The 23,595-nt window shown below is 39.2% G+C and overlaps 1 long non-coding RNA gene across 1 annotated transcript in view; it reads right to left on the bottom strand.

Annotated features, from left to right (window-relative positions):
• Positions 1-9,422, bottom strand: part of LOC141796031 (uncharacterized) — a 141,651-nt gene extending 132,229 nt beyond the window's left edge. The window contains exon 1 of the long non-coding RNA XR_012598861.1: positions 9,310-9,422. This is a non-coding gene — a long non-coding RNA (uncharacterized LOC141796031). The remainder of the gene's footprint in view (positions 1-9,309) is intronic.
• Positions 9,423-23,595: the final 14,173 nt, after the last annotated feature.

The raw sequence follows: 23,595 nt of genomic DNA, 5'->3' as shown, positions 1-23,595 counted from the left end.
TCACTCTCACTTCTCACCCTGAATGTACTCTAACTCCTGATCCTCCCCTGAATATGATTTAATGAAGGTATTAAAGGGGAAAAAATAGTAGATTGTGCTGCATAAACTGCATCATGATATAAAACAGTTCTTGCCATGGAGGTAAAAGGGTTAAAAGTATCACCCTGCACAAGGATTTCCATTGCTTTTAATAATAATCAAAATGTGAAGTTTCTGTTCAACTGTGAAAAACTTTCTGCAACCATCTGTTTGCAATCCTGTTAGCTTCTCTTTGAGCTTAGTGGAGTTTACATTTGTAGTTGTGAGATGCGTGTGGACCTACCATAAAACTGGTTTTCTGAGACTCACACTTGCCGGTCACTTGTCATAAATTGAACAGACTTTGAACAGACACTCTACAAATCCTAATTTATAAACAGCTCTATGTTTTAGTTTTTTTTTTTAAAAAAAAGGTATCATTATAATCTAACGAGGGAGAAAGTCTGATTTCAAGGAGCACTGCTAGACCCATCATTTCACTATGTATCTAGCCAGAAAGAGGATGCTTCAGAGGGTATCTAGATTTTTTTTTTTTGCTTTACCTTTTCCCTCTGCAAACTCCTGTAGTTGCTTTACGTGTTTTGAAGTTAAAAAGAAAAATCTGTATTATTTTCTAACACTTGTTCAGAAAACTATTATTTCAGCTTCTATCTAAAATGCTTTGTTTTACCTGCTGCCCCTTTAAGACTCCTTGTCCCACAAACCACCTCCACTCTTAGTGGCCAACCCTCTGAAGGCCTGTCAAAATGGAGCTGTGGGCGGACCTTGGTGTTTGAGGCGCCCTTTTCCAACTTATCATAGGAGATCCTTATACAATGACCTCAAAACTTTAGCAAGTCTTATGAAGATCTCAGTCTTTTTGTTTTTAATTAATAAATGTGTTTCGAGCAGTATAGTCAGACTCAAACAACATTTGTATGTAGCTGTTTGAACATGTTTAGTATGAACATCCAGCGTTGTAACTTTATGTCCATGTTTTAAAAATGGAAGAACAAACCACCCACTCTTTAAATGCTGTCTTGTGGGTAAAGTACTGTAACACATTTAGATTTTTGGAGGTGGCTTAATTTTTATATGACTAAAAAGGTATTAAAATGTGTCTAATATACCAAATTAATTGTATAATAGTTATGTATAGTCAGCCTGTGTTACTTGGGACCACACAGATACATTTCAGCTGTATGGTTCCAAATCAACAGTATTTTTATAAGAACGTATTTATTAATTCAAGTTTTAATGTATTTCTGCTGGAATCTCATAAAGTTTCAGTTGTACCAAGTTTAGCTGGGTCAGCTTTTATTGCAAAAGCCAGACCGACCACTAGAGGTCAGAGTTCCATTATCTATGAACCACACCATCATTACATAATTGTATTCATCACAGCACTGTCTTCTCATAAACTACGAAAAAAAAGCTACAAAAACAAAAACTAGAACCCTGTGAGATTTGTTGGCAGATTTTTTCATACACAGTTTCCAAATTTTATCAGATCTAAAACAGCATTTTTAATAATTTCAAAGAAATACAACCATTTTGGATAAACAGCCCAGAACCACAGTCAGCTGCAGCTAAGGAAGACATAACACCATGAGTAAAAGACTTGGATCATTTATCTAGTTAACTCGTAATATTCTATTTACATATCCCAAATTCACGCTCCTAATAATGTATTAATGTAATATAACACTAATAATGAGGAATGCTTTCATTTTTAATCCTGAAGTTAAGTTTCAAAGACATGTTTTGAATCTCCTAACTAAACAAACAAGCAAACAAACAAAAAAAAAAAAGAACATATCCTTTGCATTTACGTCATTTCACTTGCACTACATCTAACAGATCTAAGGATCATTTGCAAGAAAAGTTTCACATTCTACCACATCAAAGACAGTCTTGCTGGCAGCTGGGTGACATGAGATCAGTGGCTGTACCTTTGGGAAATGCGTTGACAAGTCTTGACGTATGCACACGGGGGGATTTTTAGAACCACAACATAGCAACATCAGCAGTGCATCAAATCAGATGTAATGTCTGACTTACTGTACTGACAACAATAAACAGCTGTTATGAAACAATGACCGTGAACAAAAAAAAAAATTTGATTTTACTTCTGTCACGTCTTCAGAAAGCTATACACGCATTTTGCGCCTCAGCTGGTACAGAATAGCAGAACAGCCTATATTTGAAAAAATGCAAGGCTTCACACTGGGGGAAATGCATAAAGGCACAACATGACTTTGCACCAGACTACATCACTGAGAATCAGAGAAGCTTTCAGTTTACAAACCAGGAAGGCATCTCAGATCTTTCAGCTTCTCTCTTCAACTATTCCTTTTATTATTTATTGATTAATTCAATTGTAACACTATTTCCATTATTTTAGCATATTGGGAATTTTAATGCATTTATTTATATTTATACTTACCTTATTATTATCATAGTAATCATATGTATTATTTTTAAAATAATTTTATTTATCATTATTAATTTGATAATAATAATAATAATAATAATAATAATAATAATTATTATTATTATTATTATTATTATTATTATTATTATTATTATTATTATTATTATTTATTTATTTATTTATTTATTTATTTTTCATTTGTTTTAACATTTTGAAATATCATTGTCATTTTGATCTATCTCAATACATGCATTATATTGTTGTGGATGTACATTAGTCTGTACTCTAAAATATTTGTATATATTTTGCCATTATTTCAATTTATGATTTTCTAAGTCATTTTTTTTTCAATCACATTAAAGCACCTTGAACTGCATTTGAACTATACAAAAGGTCTTATGTACATAAATAAAAGCTGATAGATTGATAGGAAACATGCATGGCAATAATTACCTGAATTGCTGCCCTTTGGTCACCGCTACAGGGTCATTAAAACACACATTCATTGACTTAAAACTATTTCTTTCCAAGAGCACTCATTGCACTTAACAACAAACACATGAACCCACATATTGAGCAATATTTTCAACACAACACAATACAATACAATACAATACAAACTACCGATGTGCAAATCTCTCCCTCTTTTTTATGTATGTTTGTGTGCCTGCAAGCTTTTAAAATTTTCATGGTACTTGTTACATGACAATAAAGGTCTTTCTATATACAACAAAAGCAGAAAAAAAAAAACACTTTATGAAGACACTAGGCAGTCACTCTCTCTGCTTGAACTCGTGTGTTTTTGCAATAGCTGAGTTGGAAATGAATGCATTCAAACATAGTACACAACACAACATCCAGAGAGTTCATTCAGGCTTTGATGCTCCATATAGCTGCATTCCTACAGTATGATCGCCAGCATAAGTAGGAAGAGCAGCTGTGCTGATCCTGGTCCAATTCCATAGTAGACACATCCTTAAATCTAATCTGACACCACTCTGCCTCCTCCTCCTCCTCCTGCTCTGGCTGCTCTGCTAACAGATCAGATGTTAAACTCAGTCTTTTTGTTCTTTTCAGAGGCTTTCACACACAACTATATAGTTTTTCTCATGTTTCTGTGCCAACTCCACATCCTGCGCTCAGTGAGAGCAGGAGGGAGAAAGTGTGACAGTATCACTTTGGTTCAGCTGCTGAGAGGTTGTGTATTGGTGTAAAAATAAGTTCTAACAAAATGCAACATGTTAATTTTGGATACCGAGAAGTGTAGTGACGCATTCAGGCATGTGATACAGGAGGAGTAAAGATGACTGACTCTTGCCTCTCAAAGTGAAACCACTATCATGTTTATCGGGAACATTTTCTTCTGTGCAAATGATGTTTCTTTGTAACAGCTGTGATCTCTGGTTATGTTGTATTCAAAATGTTTCTACATGATTGCTCACACATGCTCCTTACAACCAACACACCTTCAGACTTCCGTGACTCTGGTGACAGCTGTTGACAGCAACATTTAACCCTAAGATGTAAGAAAGTAGAACATCCACACATCATAAATTGTATCATATCCTGAATTCAGAGTATCTTGTCTCGCTTTCTAACACTGTTCTGCCTGTTTACTGAGAAAGAAAAGATATTCCTACTTCTCATTTGAAGCGCAGCATCTGCTCTAAACAGTTCAATAGAGGAAATCAAACCATCAAACTCTGTGGTCTGTCTGTCACTGCCAACATACGTTTTGCTTGTGTTAAGGTAGCGTGACAGGAAGTGATGACGTCTTCCTGTTCGGGTAAGACAGCCTCTCTGGTTTCAGTCACAGCAGCTCCACATCAAAACAAACTATTCTAATCTCCCAGCAAAGTGTCGGCATGACTTGAGTTTACTGACATGCACGTTCAGTTTCAATATTGCTTAAAAAAAACTTTTCAGAATCATTCAATCAAAATACAACTACAATATTCAAAATATACTGAGCTGGGGTAACCACCACAATTCTCATTATTCATCTATAACAGTCATTTAGGTCCAAACTGTGATATTTTTCTGACTTCAACTAATAAGAGGAGTTTTTAAATTGGCTCAAAGGAAAAACGCAAAAAATTTAAAACTTGAGATATTTAACACTTGTCCTAAGACAGAAACAAAAGCCCCGTTTCCACCAATAAGTCCGGTTTAGATCAGTACAGTTTGGTACAGGTTGGGTCGGTTAAGCCTGACCCTGTTTGCGTTTCCACAGCTGACCGTGCCCCTTCATGGTAGGCGGTGTGTAAGCCAGACACTGATAGCTGCGCGGGGTGTGACGCCACAGCAGCGCAACACAGTGTGCCCTGCTAATAACTCCAACCAAGAAGAAAGCTCTTTGTTACTAAGAATCATCATGCTTTGTTTCAGAGAAGACTGTGTACCGCGAAGGCAAATAGAGCTGCTGTAGCACGGTAAGTGACATTCTTAGACCAATGAACAGACTGCAGTGTTGTAGTTCCACCTTCAGGGATCAGATTTGTTCAGACTGGTACCCTGATGGAAGGGTCCTATATACCAAAGGATCTGTCTCAGAATTAGTCAGTGGAAACCAGTGTTGCCACAGTTACTTTGAAAAAGTAATCTGATTACTAGTTACTGATTACTCCTTTAAAAAAAGCAACTTAGTTACTTTACTGACTACTTGATTTTAAAAGTAACGCAATCAGATTACAAGTTACTTTGTTAGTTACTTTCAGCAGCTGCCGGCAACACCTGCAGCTGCATAATTTGGCAAAAAATTGTACAATGCAATTAAAATGAATTATGATGTGAGCCCACATGTTTTGTTTAAAAGTAACATGCAGACATTAGTAGTTGTAAAATGTGTACTTAACAATTAAAAACAAAAATATTTATTTTACACATTTTGAATTTCAAAATCCAACTAACAAATGCTTTTACAGTACCATTTTTGGTGCACTGGGCAATTTTTTATTCAATTTATTTTCTTTTTATTTATTTTATTTTTTTTTCAGTCTAGTTTGGGTTTTATCAGTTTCATTTTTCTTAAAGTGGTAGTCTATTGAACCTGTATTTGTAATACAACAAGCAAAAATAAATGTTGCTGGAGTGCGGGCTCACATAATCCTCAGTACCCTGCTCGGGGCACCCCAGTCTAAAAAGTCTGGGCACGCCCCTGCTTGCCACTGGGTGCCTCGTTGTGGCCTACGTTATGTTGCTCTGCTCCTCAGCGGATGGATTTGTGCTTAACAGAGGGTTCAGCTCTTGGAATAGAGGGAGTTACAATGAAAGATGGGACTCACCTTTCCCCAGGTAAAAATCAAACAACTTCTCAAGCGTTTATGGCCGCAGTGCACTGATCTCTCTCTGATTGATTCCTAAATGTTTGGGTCAAATATCTTAAGCAAACTGCCAGTTCAGAGTGAACAACGAACCATAATATCATCATCTTTAGCTGACACAAACTCAAAACAGTGACTGTGTTTCCAGCTAAAAAACGAACATCTCTCCTCTCCCCCTCTGTTTCCCTTTGTGTCGCTGGCTGCTATTACTTGTGAGTTGTCCTCATGCTGTAATGTGATGAACACGCGACTCCCGTCACTCCCCGAGACACAAGAAAAAAGCATTTCGATTTTTTTACATAAAAAATGAAAAGAAAAGTAACGCAAAGTGAGTTGAATAAGTAACTTTAATCTGATTACTGCTTTGGTAATAGTAACGTGTTAGATTACTCGTTACTGAAAAAGGTGGTGAAATCAGAGTAACGCGTTACTTAGTAGCGTGTTACCGGCATCACTGGTGGAAACGCCACAAAATGCATGCCGCACCGAGACAAACCGAACTGAACCGCTGGAAACGGGGCTAAAGTTGTCCAGTTGTCAGATGGTACAGAGCAGATGTGAGTGTTTACTTGACTATACACTTAAAAAGGGGTTTTATGCACACTTTTTAATAGCGATTTTTGAGACCAGTGATATCTTTTGCAAGGAGGACCTGGCCAAGTATGGAAGCAACGTAATTTTTCCACTACAAAACAATCAGAACCACATGGAATTAAAAGCCCCGTGAGAGAAATCAGCTATTACATCTGCATACAGAAAGCCTGGATTCAAACGTTAAACTCATGATTGAAAACATACAAGGTAACTGAGTTCAGCCTGTAGACTGTCCCTGGTAAAAAAGAAAAAAGTGCTAAGTACATAAATGCTTTCTTTCCCAGTTCAGACTAAATGAACAAAAAATGTCACAACTCACAACCTTCAAATGTTGTGAATTCCATCATTCAAGATTGAAAAGAAGAAAATGTCTTTTGGGATTTTGCCCACAAAGGGTTTAAACACACAAATACCACATTTAATTCAAATTTCATCCTACTTCTTTAAATAAATAAATAAAACAATTAACAAAAAGATAAATAAATGATCTGCATGGTACCCTGCCCCACGTTGCTTTTTCTATCTTCCTTTATTTCCACTGTTTTTATTTGGACTTGATGAAAATGAAACACTGGCTGTCTTATTGTTTTTTGGTTGTTTATTGGTATTGAGTCTCATGTCTTATGTCTCTGCAAAGCAGGAGGAAAAATTAGGTTCACAGGACTCATCATGTGATACGGAGTCACAGGTCATTGGGTATACGAATTGGCGTTTCCCAGCAGGCCTGATTCAACACAGTGCACTGATTGGATCAATAAATCTTACACACTTACCGTAAAACTTAGGACTATTCATTTAAACAGCACATTTGCTGTTACATGTTGAAGAGATTAAATTATTTCTGATATGATTAGGGTAAATATAATAATTTTGATAAATTATATTAAAATATCTGCATCAGGGCTTGTTTTTGTGGGCTGACTTTCAGGCGTGCATGAGCTATATTCAGGCACTGCAATGGCTGCAACATTGATACTACTCAAGTCATAGGATACACAATGTTTTTAAATTACAGTTACAGTAAAAGGTTTTCTATTTTAATTGCAATTGACCAGAACATCAAAAAAAAGAGGATTCACATTTTGGAAACATTACATCTTTTTCAGTAAACATACAAAGTAGAATAAGGGTTGTATTTTTCATAGATGGATGTATCAACAAGCAATATTTTAATAACATCCAAATGATTCTATCCCTCTCTGCTGTTTTTACCCAAATCAATTCAGATTGAAGACTTCAAAAACAATATTTTCAAACTCTTCAAACCTCTGATGTTTCTCTTTGGGCTGTTTTATCCAAATTGACTATCATCTCAGATGAAGCTCACATTTTCATTTCCTAACCACAGTGTCTTTTTGCATCCAAAACAATATCAAGGAGCCAAAAGCTTCCAGTGACAGCAGCCAAAAATACCACTTAGTACGTTATGCTCCAAAGCATTCTGGAGATGAGTAAAAAGTGACTGTTATGCATTAACTGACAATAATGACAAGGCAGCAACAGCAGGAAGAGAGATACACATCTTCAAAATACAAAAAGAGACTAGAATAACGCTTGAAACCATCAAGATGAAATGTGTCATATTTCCAAAGAAGTCACAGTGAAGACACTCATGATACTAAGTACAAAGTCACTCCCCCCTGAGTCTCAGCCAAAGCTGCTCCAGTGTCTCGGCTGCTCTCACAGGAAGCTTCTTCCTCCCCCTTCCTCCTCAACCCCTCCCTCAGCTGAGGTGGGCTGCAGAGGGAACACAGCATGCAGATGTTGACGTTCCACAACGAAAGCTGTGCCCACATCCGCTTAGAGTGAAGTCTCATACAGCCTATAGCAGCCTGTTCAGAGTGACAGCCAACAGCAGGCAACAAACTATGGCTCATCTACAGAGCAGTTCACTTACGGCACCACTGGAGATAAAATGTAAGTATGGGAATGGCTTCAGTGAGCTAGACTGAGCTTTGTTTGAGTGACAGGGTGAGTGACAGATGGGGGGCTGGGAGATGCACCATGTTCACATGAATTTAAAGAACAGTCATTAACAAAATTTACTCACACATCAGCACACAAGAAGGAGCCTTAAAATAAAATTAAAGCGTGCAACATACACACCCTCTTTATGTAACTACCTGCTAAACTGATGGATTGTCACAGGTGCTTGTCCCAGACTAGAACATGGCCCAGCAATTATTGATACCTGCTCCTATCACCCTCTGACACATCCGGAGGTGGCCTAATCACAGGTCTGTCTGTCTGTCTCACTCAGACAGAAAATGCGGAGTGATTTTCAATGAACTCTGCCCCATCATTAGTCAGCTTATTAGAATTACCAAGGAAATGTGCACACTTTTACCAGCCAAGGGTAACCTCGTCTTCTTCTTCTAACGCATAATTTTCTTCCTGGTGTTAGAAATGATGTGCAAGGGGGAAGAACAAAATGTCAGGTAACGCTTGGACTTTTTGTCTCTTTTCTTTTTGGCACAGTCAGACTCCCTCCTCTACGTAGTAGGAACATCAAGACAGTTCCTTTATGTTACACGTAAAACCCTCTCGTAAACAAACCCTACCTCTTTTAATCAAGCTAGTAATCCGCACAGCTTAGTAGCATTTATAGCACATCTGTTTATCACCCCATGAAGCCAAAACAGGATTTCAGCGTTTTACTATAGGTTTCAGAGCCGACGTCATTCGGCACGCTGACGCAACCTTTACCCAGTAGGGTATAAGAAGGTCTTATTATGTACCGTAACGTGTTTTCCTTCGTTCATAAAAACATCCCTTCCCAGCTGGCCCTCCTCACTTGTCCCATTACATGACAGCTGATTTGGAACAGCACGACTGCTTACTACGCGTCACGAGGACACTTCTACAAACGCTCGGCACGCGCACAAACTCACAAACATTCAGCGCACGCGACAACGGCTCTCAATCAGCACTCTGTCTTACCTGTTTCTGGTCTCTGTGTCGTTGGACGGCAGCACCTTCGTATCCTTACGTGTAACTTGAAAACGACGAGCTTTAAAACAGCGTGTAAGAGTTGTTTACAAAGTTTCACCGTGAACTCCGATTGGTCTGAAAGTTTAGTCGACGCCCCACTTCGGTCACTGGGCCGAGTCTCACTCGTTATTTCCCGGAATCGCTGCATGCCTTCCCGAAGAGGGGGTACACTGTCAAGGAGGCTTCATGAGTTTTCTTTTTGCAAAAACTCGTCTGATTCCCTCCACAGCCTTTCTGTAGTAATGGAGATCGTTAAACCCACGTCAGCTGCAAAAAGACACAATTCCCCCGAGAGCCAGTGGGAAGGGCCTGATATGAAAACTGGACACTGAAAGTGAATGCAGCAGCACATTGAGCTCTGGACTTCAAAAAACAGTTTCAAAATACTGAAAATAAAAACGGATGTTGTGCCGTATGCTTGACATGGTAGCTTTGTTTTAATATCCGGAATATAAATGTTACATTTAAGTGTTATTTTTAATAAATAACAAGGTTAACCATGTGTTAGACATGCCCTATATCATTCCTCTGAAATGAAAATGGTCCCATGAACGTTTGAGTGTATGAATGAGAAAAAAAATAGATATTCAAGCATGTTTTTTTTTTTTTAAATTAAGCTATCATTCTTCTTTAATTTTCCTGTTTCATATTTGTCCCTTCATTTATTTGTATTAGAAAATTTAATGCAGACATGTATTGAACAAAACTCATTTTGGCCTTCAGTACAAGGTGTAGTCTAAAAACTTCAGCCTTTCTGATTCAAAAATGGTGCATACACAGACTCTTTATACAAAAATCCTTGCACCTGCTGCCTTTAGGCTGCTTCACATCAAACAAGTCCAGATTAATTTGAAAGTTGTCTGAGTTTTAAAGATTTGATTGTGCATTACCTTCAACAATAAATCATGTGGTTGTATCTGCAGACTCAGTGTTTCCTGGGGCAGCACCGATCTAAACAAAGTTAAACAAGAATTTTCCAGGGAGCATCTGGATTACTTTTTGTGTTTGTTTATGGCACCTAATGTTCTTTATTGAATGAAAGTGCCTTTGAGAAAACAATAAATTGTTTTCTTTGCATCTGGTGGTTTCCAGTCTAATTTACTTTTGTATTTTAAAGGCCTGTTTCTCATCAGTTTTCTGCTCACTGATCTCATTTATAAACCCTGTAGGTGTGCTCATGGATCAAAAACTCATTTATGTTACTCGCTGAGTGATGTTTGTCTTCTATCACTTTGCTTACTTCATTCTGAAGTCACAGGGACAAACCTGCTGTCAGCACTTAGTAGAGAATAATCTCAGCAGCATATGACAAAGACTATAAACTTCACTTCAGCATAATAATGTATGCTGCCCATTGGGTTATAAGTCTGACAAAAACCATACCCCAAACACCCGCTTTTACCTCTATATAAGTAGGTCTTATCACCCTCTGGACCAATCTCATTGACTGCATCTCATACTACCGCCAGTAGATGGTGCAAGTTGACCTGCCTTGCTTTTAACATTAAAATAACACCCTTTCTCTTTAAGTTTGCTAGCAGTTACTGCATTTGTATGCTGATTTAGCATGACTGCATGGAAGAGTTGCATTACTGTTCTTAAGCCAACCCAAATTAAAATAGAAACATTCCCCCCTGTGGGATTTTTCACTAACTGCACACTTCATACTGCCAATATGCAACAACAACAGATTATAAGACTTGTGCTGCCTTGGCAGTTATTTCAAGTTAATGTTCACCAAGACAGTTTTTCAAGTCCTTTCTATGCAAAGCTATTGTTTTATTAAGACATTTACAGCTATGGTTCAGACTGAAGTAAGATTTTGTTTTGTAGTACAGGATATCAAACATACAACCAAAATTAGAAGGCTTAAATAAACTTCAACCTTGCAACCCAACCAGAGACCTATGCACACCGTTCATGTAATGCAATGAAAATGTCCCAGTCTTTGACCATCTGTTGATAAATCCATCTACCAAAAGCATGACCCAAACATGTATGATTTTCTAGGATCAGGAAAGAGTTGGTAAAATAATTCCAATTGTAGAGTACAATATCTACATTTTCAGGGTCATAGGTCACATCTTGGTTTTATTTTTGTCCATGAAATTGCTTCAAGAAGAGACAAGAACAAATTCATTGTTTTTTTATCCAGGTAGTCAACAATATTTGTGGGCATTTTTCTTGGTTTCATGGTTTCACTGTTTGCATAGTTACGGCATGGTTTCACACATACAGGGCAAAACCGAGCAAGAAAACAAATGTTCCTGGAAAGTGAAGATCTATTTACCCTATGAAAATGCTGCAAGTTATCATTTTTGTCAAAATAAGAATAACTGCACACCATACAATCACTGAACTTGTGAAAAAATCAACTTTTCCGTGATAGCCTTACACATTTACATATTAGAACATATTTCCTCTCTGTTCACATGAGTTATTGAAATATGTTGCTGCAATATCCTTTACTTTAAAGGCAGTGGCATTTTCTCCCGGAGGCCAAGGGAAGCCATGCCTCCTCTCTTTTTTAGACTGTAGCTGTGATTTAATGAAAATACTCCTTTTTAACAGTTTAGATAAGTCTTCTGTGTTTTGTCACTGTCATCTCTTCCTTATTTCTCTCCTCTAATTATTGAGCATTTTGCGATGTGTAAAACAGCGCCCTCATAAATGTTATGCGGTGAATGAGTGGTGAAAATATGATACTGCACGCTGTTGTCCCCAAGGAAGCCAAGCCGAGTTGGTGTCCCTTGGTGAGAAAAAACAAAGAATGATTAACCAATCAGATGAGGCCGCAGTCATGACACTGCTCACCTGTGATTGGCCAAGACTGTGTCAAGGGAAGCTAACCCGTCTTTGGCCTCAAACCAATCAAATCACAGTATTGTCATTATAACGCCACTGAATGAAATCAGGGAGGTTAGCACATTAGCAGTCTGCATGATGCGGCCCGTTGTGTGTTAGAGTGGGTGGTTGAGTAAATTAATAAGATATTTAAGCTAAGTCAAGAGGACAATGTACGTGTGAATAAGTGACTGAGGGTGGTAGAGTGACAGGGTGTGCAGCCGTGTTCAAAGCAAGTAAAATGAGCGCTCTCTGGGCGCTCTGACAGGTCACTCCGTTACATGAAATAGCGATATACAAACTGCAACATAGTCTTTAATGTACCACACTCCCTAAAAATCATACAGATAAGAGGCTTTGTCTCACTTGGCTTCCTAAAAAAAAAAATCCCCACGCCACGCCACTTTTTAAACGTAGGGTAAGGAAGATTTTCCCTCAAAAATAGATTGTCAACTTGTACAGGAATGATCCTGCTCAATCGTCTCTTACAGGCCTCTATGCATGTGTGTCAGTGTCTGTGTCTGCCTCAAACTCTCCCTCAGCCTGTATGTTGATCTTCTGGTTGTTTCAGGACGTTTTTGGGTGGAGAGTGGACGTGGCTACCTCAGCCAATCACAGCATGTGGAAGAAGCCATCCTGAGCAACTTTGATTGTGGACGTGGCACAGAAAGAGAAAATCACAATCAAGTTGAAACAAAACGCCAAACAGATAAAGCTTTTTCCTAAACGAGGGTAACGTTTGGCTTGGCTTTCACTCGCTTTCAGGAACTTGGAGATAAGCACAGGATGAATGACGCAAGCTGGCTTTCTTCTAACTAGGTATGTGTCTAATACCTGTGATTAGCTTGTGCTAACATGTCAAGTCAGGTGTGCGGCTCTTGAGTCTCTCCCACATAGAAACACAATGTTGCAGGTGGTTGCTGGGCTAGTGAGTGTGTTCATGTTGCTTTGGTCAGAGGCTGTGGGTGTGTGCTGCTGCTGGCACTGATCCAAGGAAGCAAAACCCCGTTTGAATGTTGTGTTTACTAACAAGTAACAAAAATTCCTGCAGACCCCACCTTTAAATTCTTTAAGTTTGTAACAGGTTTCCACTTAGTGGAACATTACTCTAACAAATGTCAACTCAAGATTTCTGAAATGTACAGCTGAGTTTGTTTCTGGAGGGCTCACTGTGTGGTGGTTTACTTTATGTTTTCAGGAAACTTTGCTGATTGATTTTCTAATCAAACCAAGTGTGATGCTTTCTAGCTCCTTTGAAAAGTCCTGATTCAGTCACAGTCATTTAGCTAGTGTTCAGTGTGCAGTCAGGCAATTTCTGAGAAAACAGAAAAGATGAGCCTGATTGCAGACACCTTACTGTGCTGTTTGCTCTGTTCTGAGAAGAGGAGGATAGCTGGAGGGGTCTACTATATCCTGGTGAGACTGTATAGATGTTAAAAAAGCATAAACTATAAGATGAAAAAGTGTAAATGAATTCATATGTTACCTTGATAAATAAAGGAAAATCATCAGTAAATGAATGCCATAATCGTTTATTTTTCCCTCTTTATCAGTCTCTTTATACTTTTTAGTCAAACATTACGCAGTAATACATAAGTAATGGGCAGCTTATCATACTGTAACAATGGACACATTGTTATGTTCATATAGCTTTTGTAGCTGCTCCATTGGGCTTTCTCCCACCCACAGAGGTGGCTGCTTGACAGCAATCATGCTCTTTGATTGAACTGCTTTCATGGTCAGACCCCCAGGGCCACGCTTTAAGTGAGGCAGGTGAACAGCAGCATGGTGTCCTGGACGAGTGACTATTTAATTGACAGATAGTTCAGTTTGGCCTCCTCCAGAGCACTGTGCCAGAAATAATGCAGAACAGAAAGAATGCTCACAGGGAACCTCACTGTCACCTTTCATATTCACTGTTTGCACAGCAGGTTTCAGATCCAGCCCAAACTTATGACAACTCCAATTTTATTTTGGTGGCTCTTTTTCAGAACAAGTGGCAGAAAAACTTGAGAGAGTCTTGGTTAGGGGTCGTGTTTTTAAACATAGAAACTTGTACCAGCAGGGCAAGTCATATCTTAACTGATGTAACTGGGCCCCCCTGCTTGCTGAGCCGTACATGTCACTGTGCTCACAGGAAGTATACTTGCTGGACATGATGGCACAGGAGTAGTATTGATTCCTTTAAACACAGTTGAATGTGTCAGGACATATACTCTTAGATGCATGATTCCTCACATAACCTTTACATATATTTTTTGGAAACTATTTCTGCTATTTTTGCTGGAATTTCTGTTTTAAATTAAATACAAACGTTTGTTATGACTTAATTTTTCCATTCAGCTTTTGATCAGATTCAGTCTACCCAATTAACACAATCAGAAAATATTCAGAGCAGTTGTTGAACTTGCCAATACATAGTCCCTTAGTATTTTTTTTAGAACTGACTGGTTGAAGTCTATTAGAAATATAACTAAATATGTGCAGAAAATAATGAGTTGTGAAAAACAAACAAACAAAAAACCTCTGTACAGCACGTGCCCGTTGAGATATTAGGTAATTGTACTTAATAAATGTTTTTGAAACAAGTTTTCAATGTTTTTATTTTTGCTTTTGTTGGTGTGTATGTGTTTTCTGGTGCTTCTGCAGCCAGCCGCAATAGGTGCTCAATGGGCACCATGTATCTCTGTGTCATAACTGGTGACGAGTACTACATGCATCATTGTTTCCTTTTTGAGAAGGCTGGCTGGCCATCTCTTGATCAGAGACAGAACAAACATTGTTTTTTGTATAAAGCCCTTACTGGCAAACTACCACCCTACTTCTCAAACCTGTGAGAGTTTTATGATGGGTCCTACATGACTCGTTCATCTAATTTACAAACTATTAAAGTTCCTTGAGACTACAGTGAATTTGGCAAATCTGCATTTTTTTATTTGATACCCCTTACTCTTGGAATATACTCCACCAAACTCTAAAGATAACAGCCTTTAGCTCTCAACAGTGTTTAAAACCTTGATCACTATTCTTCTTATTGTAACTGTTTTAAATGATTCTTTTGCATTGTAATTGATTTATTTTGAGTCATTTATTATTATTTCTGTGTACAATGCTTGTGATCTCGATGACATTAAAAATGAGGGTAACCTCAATATCTTTTTCAAGAGTAAATAAAGGTTTAATGAATGAATGAACTGCACTTTTTAACATCTCCACATAATGTTATATATATTAAATCCAGAGATTGCAACTCCATTGAACCTAGAACCTAGGATCTAGATTTGGCATTAATTTACATAGTGAACATATGGGTGAAGCTATATTTTATAATTTTTGTATGAAGCATATGCAGAAGTCAACTGGCCAGTCTGGCCTTTCATGTCACAATGGGTACAAAAAGGGTAAGGGTTCTGAAAGTTTGCAATCACAAGGGCAGGGTCAAAAGGCAAAATAATATTGAGCTGAGTTGAACAGGCTCCTTAAACTCAAACAGCTCAGAGAAATGAGAAATGGAACCAAAACCAGCACCGCCAAGCTACTGACCTCAAACCAACCGGAGACCATCCTGATAAAGAAAATACTTAAGATGGCCAAGTACGCCTAACACAAAGAGCTGGGTTTGAAACTAGGTCCAGAGACTAAAATGACTTGGTAGAAGCTGCTTGAAATGCCAAGTCAGGCACAGGGGAATTTCAGGGGGCTTAACAAAATGGTACACTGAAATATGCTGGAAACACCGCGCCTGAAGTCCTCCGACACTGTCCCCCTGCCCAAGAAGCAACACACCTCCAGCCTCAGTGACCACTGGCCAGTAGCTCTCACTCCAGTGGTGATGGAGTGCTTTGAGAAACTGGTACGGGGTCACTTCACCTCACTCCTCCCTAAGAGTCTCGACCCCCACCAGTTCGCCTACAGGTCAAACGGATCAACAGAGGATGCTGTAGCCACAGCGCTCCACATGTCACTGTCCCACCTGGAGCAGCAGGGGTCCTACACACGGATACTCTTTGTGGTTTAACACCACCCTTCGTCAGCCTCAGCATCGACTCCCCCCCAGGTCTGCGTGCTGAGCCCTCTGCTCTGCACTCTCTACACATCTTACTGTACCTCTGCACACCCCAGTAACACCATCATCAAGTTTGCAGACGACACCACAGTAGTGGGGCTCATCTCTGGGGGGGATGAGTCTGCATACAGGGCTGAGGTTGAGCAGCTGAGTGGGTGGTGCAGAGATAACAACCTGCTCCTCAACACAGCTAAGACCAAGGAGCTGATCATCGACTTTCGGAGGACTAAAACAGACATTCCACCCCTACACATCAACGGGGAATGTGTGGGGAGGGTAGGGGACATCCACTTTCTGGGGGTCCACTTAGAGAAGGACCTGACTTGGACTGTGAACACCTCTGAGCTACTGAAGAAGGCCCAGCAGAGAGCATCCACCAGAGACTGCTTGTACCTTTCTATAGGTGCACCATCGAAAGTATCCTGGCGTACTGTCTGTGCGTGTGGTACACCAGCTGCACAGTGGCTCAGAGGACGTCACTGCAAAGGATCACCAACAAGGCCAAATACATCACTGACTTCCCCTTTCCTCACACTGGAAGAACTGCACCTGAAAAGGCGGGAAAAATAACCCAGGGCCCCTCTCAGCCCGGACACCTCATGTTTAATCTGTTACCGTCAGGCAGGCGGTACAGGTCTACCACTACAAGGACAAACCAGAGACAGTTTCTACCCAACAGCAGTAAGGGTCCTGAACAAAGGCTGAAATCACTACCTCATTGTCGTCAAATAATTACAACATAACAAGTACCTCATGTCATCAATGCACCTGAACATGGCAGCTACTTTGCACTTTACACTGTTTTGCACTGACTGAAGGGCTTTTTGCAATTCTGTTGTACTTGTTGCAATGACAAATGAAGTTCTGTTCTATTCTATTCTTTTCTATTCTATTCTATTCAAAGTAATAAATCTGACACCTAAGAGATTCCCTCTGACACCTTAAACAGTATCTCATCCATGTTTTCTACCTTCTGCAGGTAAAAATAGAGCCACCCATACCTATGAACAGTATGTGTGCGGGTAAATTTTTAGTCCAAATGGGAATATATGAGAACGAAAATGATTGTTTCTCCTATACAAAAGAAAATAGCATGAAATTTAGTTACGAAACAGCAAACAAAGGAACTCAGCACTTCATTATGCCTGCAGTTTTGATCTTTGGCTTGAGCAGATGCAGCAGTATTTTTGTGGGTTGACTTAATTAAGATGTGTAATCCATGAGCTCTCCAGAGGGTCAAAGTACAGAACAACAGTAATTAAATCAAATAAATGAATAAGAATGAGAAAGTGTTTTTCTTTCTTGGTTAATCTTTCTTTTTGATGTTGAACATTATAGAGAAATCTTGTGTGTGAATGTGTTCATATTAGAAGATAGGATTTATAGTATGTTAATTGTTTGCTGATTTATTTAGCAGCTGGCTTGAAACAGGAAGACAAATATGTGAGTGGAAACAGAAGGGCTATTTAGTTGGTTGTCATTTGTGGGACGTTGTGAAATAATAACTTTGTCATAACGAGGACACAAGCTGCTCCAAACCCTGGGCATCTCATGTCCTCATCTTCCTGATTGAGTCTCACAAAAGTCTTATCAGTGTTTTGTCACAGATCTTGCTAATACACACTCCTGATATATGATGAATTGACTTTGAGTCTGCACATAACCACAGTGAGACTTTGAGGCTAGCCACATCCTGGAAAAAGTCATCAGAATAATTTCAGAACTCCATTTTTGTTAAACTGATTGACAATTAAGATTATATTGTAATATTGTGATATTTTTTAAGCACTACTGAGAAACCAAAGCAGAACTAAATATCTGATTAAATAATAAATTTAAAAAGGCACTTTAGGGAAATAAGTACATTCAACATTTAAAGTAGCAATCAAAATTTGTTGCACTAAAATTTTCTTGAGTTTTCTTATTAAAATTGTTTCGGTAATTACAACATTTTCTAGGAGAACGTAAACATTCATTATAGTGCAAAGCTAAATTTTAGGTGAGCATTATACAAACATAACCTGAAAATTAAAACATGATGTACATGATTTTGTGGGGGTCCCTTTGGGGTTCTTGAATATATTTATTTACCTGATTTCAGGTGTGTTTAAAGAGGGGTGCCATGCATTTTAAAGGATTTCTTCTGTCCCTCTAGTAGAAGCTTTACATGATTTACAGCTAAAAAAAAGTCCCTACTTTTCACACTGGTGTTTTCATATCAGCCTCTCATTTAGCTGCTGTCTCTTTAAGGTTCCCCACTCCACAAACCCCCTTCCCTGTGATTTTCCAGCCCTCTGGGGGCCAGTTGAGTTCAAAGATATCGGCAGACCTTGGTGTTTGAGGCCGGCCCCTCCAACATGCCATGAACCAGTCAGGAGATCTTCATGGGATGACCTCATCATTTCAACAAGTCTCCAGCAGATCTCATGGAGCTATCTTGCAATTTTTGGAACACATCGTATATTTAGAAGTTTAGACACAGATTCAGGTTTTTCTCTCACGTTTTAAAATGTAAAGTTTTGAAAATATGCTCAAGGTCAGAATGAACATCCAGAATTGTCCAGGATAGCCCTTCCTTTATTTTGTTGAAGGGCTGTGACCCACTTTTTTCTACTTGGCAGACTACACAAAAAATGACATGAAATCTAAAGCTTTCCAGCTCCAGAAGTAAAAACTGTGTCATTTCATGACTGTACAGTGCCTTAGGCTGCTTTACAATGAGCAGAGAGCCTCCCTATGGGGTGCATACAAATTTCAAACTGCAGACTCACTCAACCAAAGATGGCTTTGCCAGTTTCTGCTGATGAACAGATACAGCTTTCTATTGGGGGGAAATAAAAGTAGTGTGTTATAAAAATGCAGTTGCACTCAGAGACCTTCAGCTGCGCCAAACCACCCCAAATGAAATACCTAGGTGGTATTGTTTTGATGATGATGATCTGATTAGCTTATGTCAATGTTACGACTGGCTCGAGAGCCACAACAAAAAGGGAAATGTGCACCAACAAATCAGAATTTTCCTAAGCATATTTTATTAAGTCAGATTTTAGGAAGAGGATGGAGTGTCATTGTCTGTATCAGTGGAGGGTGTGAGTGTGTGGCTGTAGTGGATCATGTGTGGTGCATGTTGTCTGTGCAGGAGGTGAGAAAGAAAGAAAGAAAGAAAGAAAGAAAGAAAGAAAGAAAGAAAGAAAGAAAGAAAGAAAGAAAAAGAGGAGCGACTGCTGCAGTGGATGCCAGGGAGAGAGGACTGGTGCTGGTGTGGGCGGGCCTGTGCACCAACCAGGTGCACCTGGTTGCTAATCAGCACCTGGAAGAAACAAGCACAGAGACAACCAGTAACCAGGGCAACAATGAAACATGACCCCAAGAGGCCCCCCAAGGCTGTAACGGTTACAAACAAGTTAAGACATTACATTTCTTATGTTTTGGGCTCAGCATCTTGTTCGATCAACTACAAGTTATTACAATTTAAAGTTTTATAGAATTTTTGTTAAATCACATTTTTGGTCGTTGTTACATACTGGTCTCTAACAAGCCCCACAGTATAGTTAAGTTGAGGATCAGGGCCCAAAGGTGTGCCCAGCCATTAGCAAGAAAAACAAACCTTTAGTACTAAAGGTGGAAAAAACATTGATTAGCAGTATGCATGAGCCAGGTTAATGGGCCAAAAGACAATGAAATGTAATGGAGGTATATCCCAGCATTACAGCCAGTAATGGCTGAATTACCTCAGCTGTTCAGCTATTCAAAGGTGGACACTGTGCAATGCGTTGCTGTTTAAGATAAAATATGCAAAGACAGTGGACAATCCTTTGGAAAGGTGGTGATGTGTAACCATACAACAAATTTAGATTTGGGAGACACAACATTATTCAGTGAACAGATAGGAGAAGGGAGGCAGTCAAGGCTGATGTGGCTGTCAGTTTTACAAGTTTGATTCACTCGCCAAATGCTTTTACCCATGACCTTCCAAGATGTGCATGGTAAAATGTTAGAGTTTATAAACTGTAGTTATTCATTGAGTTACTGGGGCATTGCTGGGGTGCTTGTTTGGCAAAGCAGCTTTCATACTGATTGTTTTATTTTTGAGGTCTTTTACCAAGCGCTCAGAAACACCATAAACATTTAAGCTGTTCAAGATCACCAAACTTTCTCTTTCTCTTTGTTTAACTAACTGACTAACTGATAGCTGTTATTGTTATAAAATGTCCATTTCTCCGGCTGACAAATGTTTTCTTTGATCTTCTCTCCGTCACACCATTATCGCTTGCCAGGTTTATTGCTGTTTATTGCTGTTCATGCCTGGTAGACATGTGCAGTTTGAAGTTGTTGGATGGGGTTTCCTGGAGATTCTCCTGAATTTTGACGTATTCTGCACCTGAGTCCCTTTAATGGTGTAATGAGTTTGCAATTGTGCCTTCGGCTAACACTGCAGCCAAACAAGCTGTTCCATAACAGTATGGTAGGACTACTGGTCCCGGTTGTTTAATGACTGAATGTACAGACCCTGGATATTACTTCCACCTCAACACAAAATTTCTTGATCCCAGTTGTCCCTCATTTGGAGGGTCTGGGGTTCAATCCCCACTCCTGCTAGCATGACCAGACACTGAACCCCAGTTTTCTGTAGCTCTTGGTCATCTGTGTGTGAACTTGTATGAAAGAAATCAGCTAATACGGATTGTTCCCCACTACAGCAGCCTGTGTGAGTCTACAGTGTGTGAGTGCGGTGAATGGTACTAGAGGGCAAAAGTGCTCTGAGTGGTCAGATTAGAAAAGAGCTACATAAGTATAGGTCCATTTCCCATTGACCACAAATACCCCTCTACAGGACTTAGCTAATGTCTGCAACTTTCTAGCATGTCTGAGCGATGGCAGAGGGAGAGGAGGGTGAGTAGCTCAGGAGGTCAGAAGCGCAGGACAGGGCTGGAGAAAAACTAACAGTGCATTCCCTTGGCTGATGCCTTTTTGTCAGAAGCTCCCATTGGGATGCCCAGGGAGCGCTAGCAGGCTAATTATCACAGCGCCAAGTGCTTAATCCCCATCTTAGTCATTAGTCTGTGAAACAAACAGTGGTGCTCAGATTGAGGGTAATTAAGAGCGATCCCTGACACACAGGCTGAGTGTTATTCCTCTAAGCTCAGCTTCACTGTCAAACAACTCTTTTGCTTGCTTTCAGCAGCTCAGCTGTGTTCACAGAAGTACAAATATGCATATGGAAAAGAATTTCCCTTTGACTTCTTGCAAACAAAAAAACTTGAGAAGTAAAACACAGAAAACAACTTTTATCAAAAACCCAGAGAGAAACAAAGGTGAGATCAATTCTTACCACCAAAACAGTATTTTTATTCAGGTGAATATTAATACACACTCATTTGTATTTCACTGTGTCCTCTGGTTCTGCTTATTGACCTTTTGCATATTGCATCATAATGTCTGAGCGCTCTCACCTGGGAGACATGTAACTGACTGGATGCTGTGGCTCAATAAATACTCTTGATACACTGTTGTAAACTGCATAGTCAGCCATGATTATCTCCTACTGTGCAGTAGGCTGAACTGTGGAATCAGAATGAACTCCTGTCAGCTGTGACGGCTCAGAACCAAAAACTGTTTCCTGGCGTACACATGATGCCATGAAAACAGAGTTTTCCCTTTGGTCAGAGTTTTCATAAAACTTTGTTTTTATCAGTGATGTAAAACTGTGTTTTCCTGTGGCTTAAAAGCCTCAATGTACAGAAATGTATGTGGTTTCCCAGATACCCAGCTTCATGTGGACATGGCCTGACTCTGTGAGACAACAATCTCAGAGAAGGGCCAGGTGTGTCTGTGTGTCTGATTGCCCTGATTTGGAGCAGCTGTGAGGAGCTTATATACTGTATGTGCTGTGGCTTCAGCTCCTGGTCCTGACTCTTTATGACACCTTAAGAGGTAGTGAGAGGTTTGCTCTAGGGCTGTCATTTTAACGCGTTAATTAGATTAATTAATAACACGCAAATTAACGCGTTATAAAAATTAACGCAGATTAATCTGGATCCCAAACCCGCGGGGTGTTCAAAGACACACTTATTTTCAAATGTCTGGCATTTACAAACCGTTTGTCCTACTTGGAAAAAGTGGTGTTCTCGTCAGATTCTCAAATTTCCGACGGTCCCTGAATGTATCACACTTGACGTCAGCAACATGCTTTAAACGGGGGGAGTGATTTTTGGGGGACTGCCGTCCACATCTTGTTTAGTCACACGTCCTTTTTAAAAATCTGCAGAAAATGAACCGTTTGCTCTAGCTTAATTCTGTAAAAACCAGATAATTCTACACCCTTTCTGCATCAAAGAAGCCCTGAATGATCAATATTTGTCCTGTATTTAAATCTAAAGAATTCTTTGAAAATTTGCTTCCATCTTCCTGGTGTCATGTTTCAGTTTGGGGCTGCTCTGCACCAATGAGCAACAGTTTGTGTGTTCAGAGCATGTTAAACTAAAAATACTTCACTTTTCTTTGATCCAAGACTTGAATTAAGTGTTTTGTACATAGTTCCTCACAGTTTTTAGCCTTTAGCCCTGGTTCTCCTGACCTCATAGAAGTATAGAAGTTCACATTGAAGTGAAAATTGAGTCCACATCAAGTAAAAATGTGACATGAGCAAAAACTGTCCTAATAATCAAATCAGCTTATCTTAGGTGCAGGACTGCGTAGATTTTGTAAAGATAGAACCACAACGCTTTTTTCATGTGTTCCTTATGCCTCAGGGTACCTAAAAATGTGATGTATATATTCCCAACTTATTTTTTAATGTTTTTTTAGTGTCTTTTAATGTAATTTTAATGTCCTGGAATTCAAATTCTTTATTTTGGGACCTTAAGCAGATATGAGATGAAAATGCGATTAATTAGATTATTTAATTACAAATCCTGCAATTAATTAGATTAACTTTTTAATTGCCTGACAGCACTAGTTTGCTCATGTCTGGTTTCAGTGGTTGGCTGTGTCCCTGTGATTGTTTGCGATCTCAGTGATTATCCATTTGAGTTAACTTTCAGAACCCCCTCTTCTTTGGTCTACAGTTGTGTCCAACTTCTCCTGCTGTGACAAATACTGCAATCTTCACGGGTTGTCAGGACAGAGTGTGAAATGTGAATGATGGAAAATGTATTCCAATCTGACACACTCTTCAAATTTCAGATCTTTTAATTTTTAGCTTTTCAACTGTTGTTTAACTGGTTGTCGAAGGATGTGTCTTTCTCAATCTTTGGTTTTATGTTGAGTAAGTTCTTATGGACGCACATGGATTGCACTTTATGAAAACAGAAGGAGAGCTTCTC

Source organism: Halichoeres trimaculatus, unplaced genomic scaffold, assembly GCF_033239565.1.
Source record: "Halichoeres trimaculatus isolate MK-OKI-2021-1 unplaced genomic scaffold, fHalTri1.1 fHalTri1_scaffold_10, whole genome shotgun sequence".
Classification (NCBI taxonomy): domain Eukaryota; kingdom Metazoa; phylum Chordata; class Actinopteri; order Labriformes; family Labridae; genus Halichoeres; species Halichoeres trimaculatus.
Note: the sequence above shows the minus strand (reverse complement) of the source record. Positions and strands in the feature narration are given on the sequence as shown.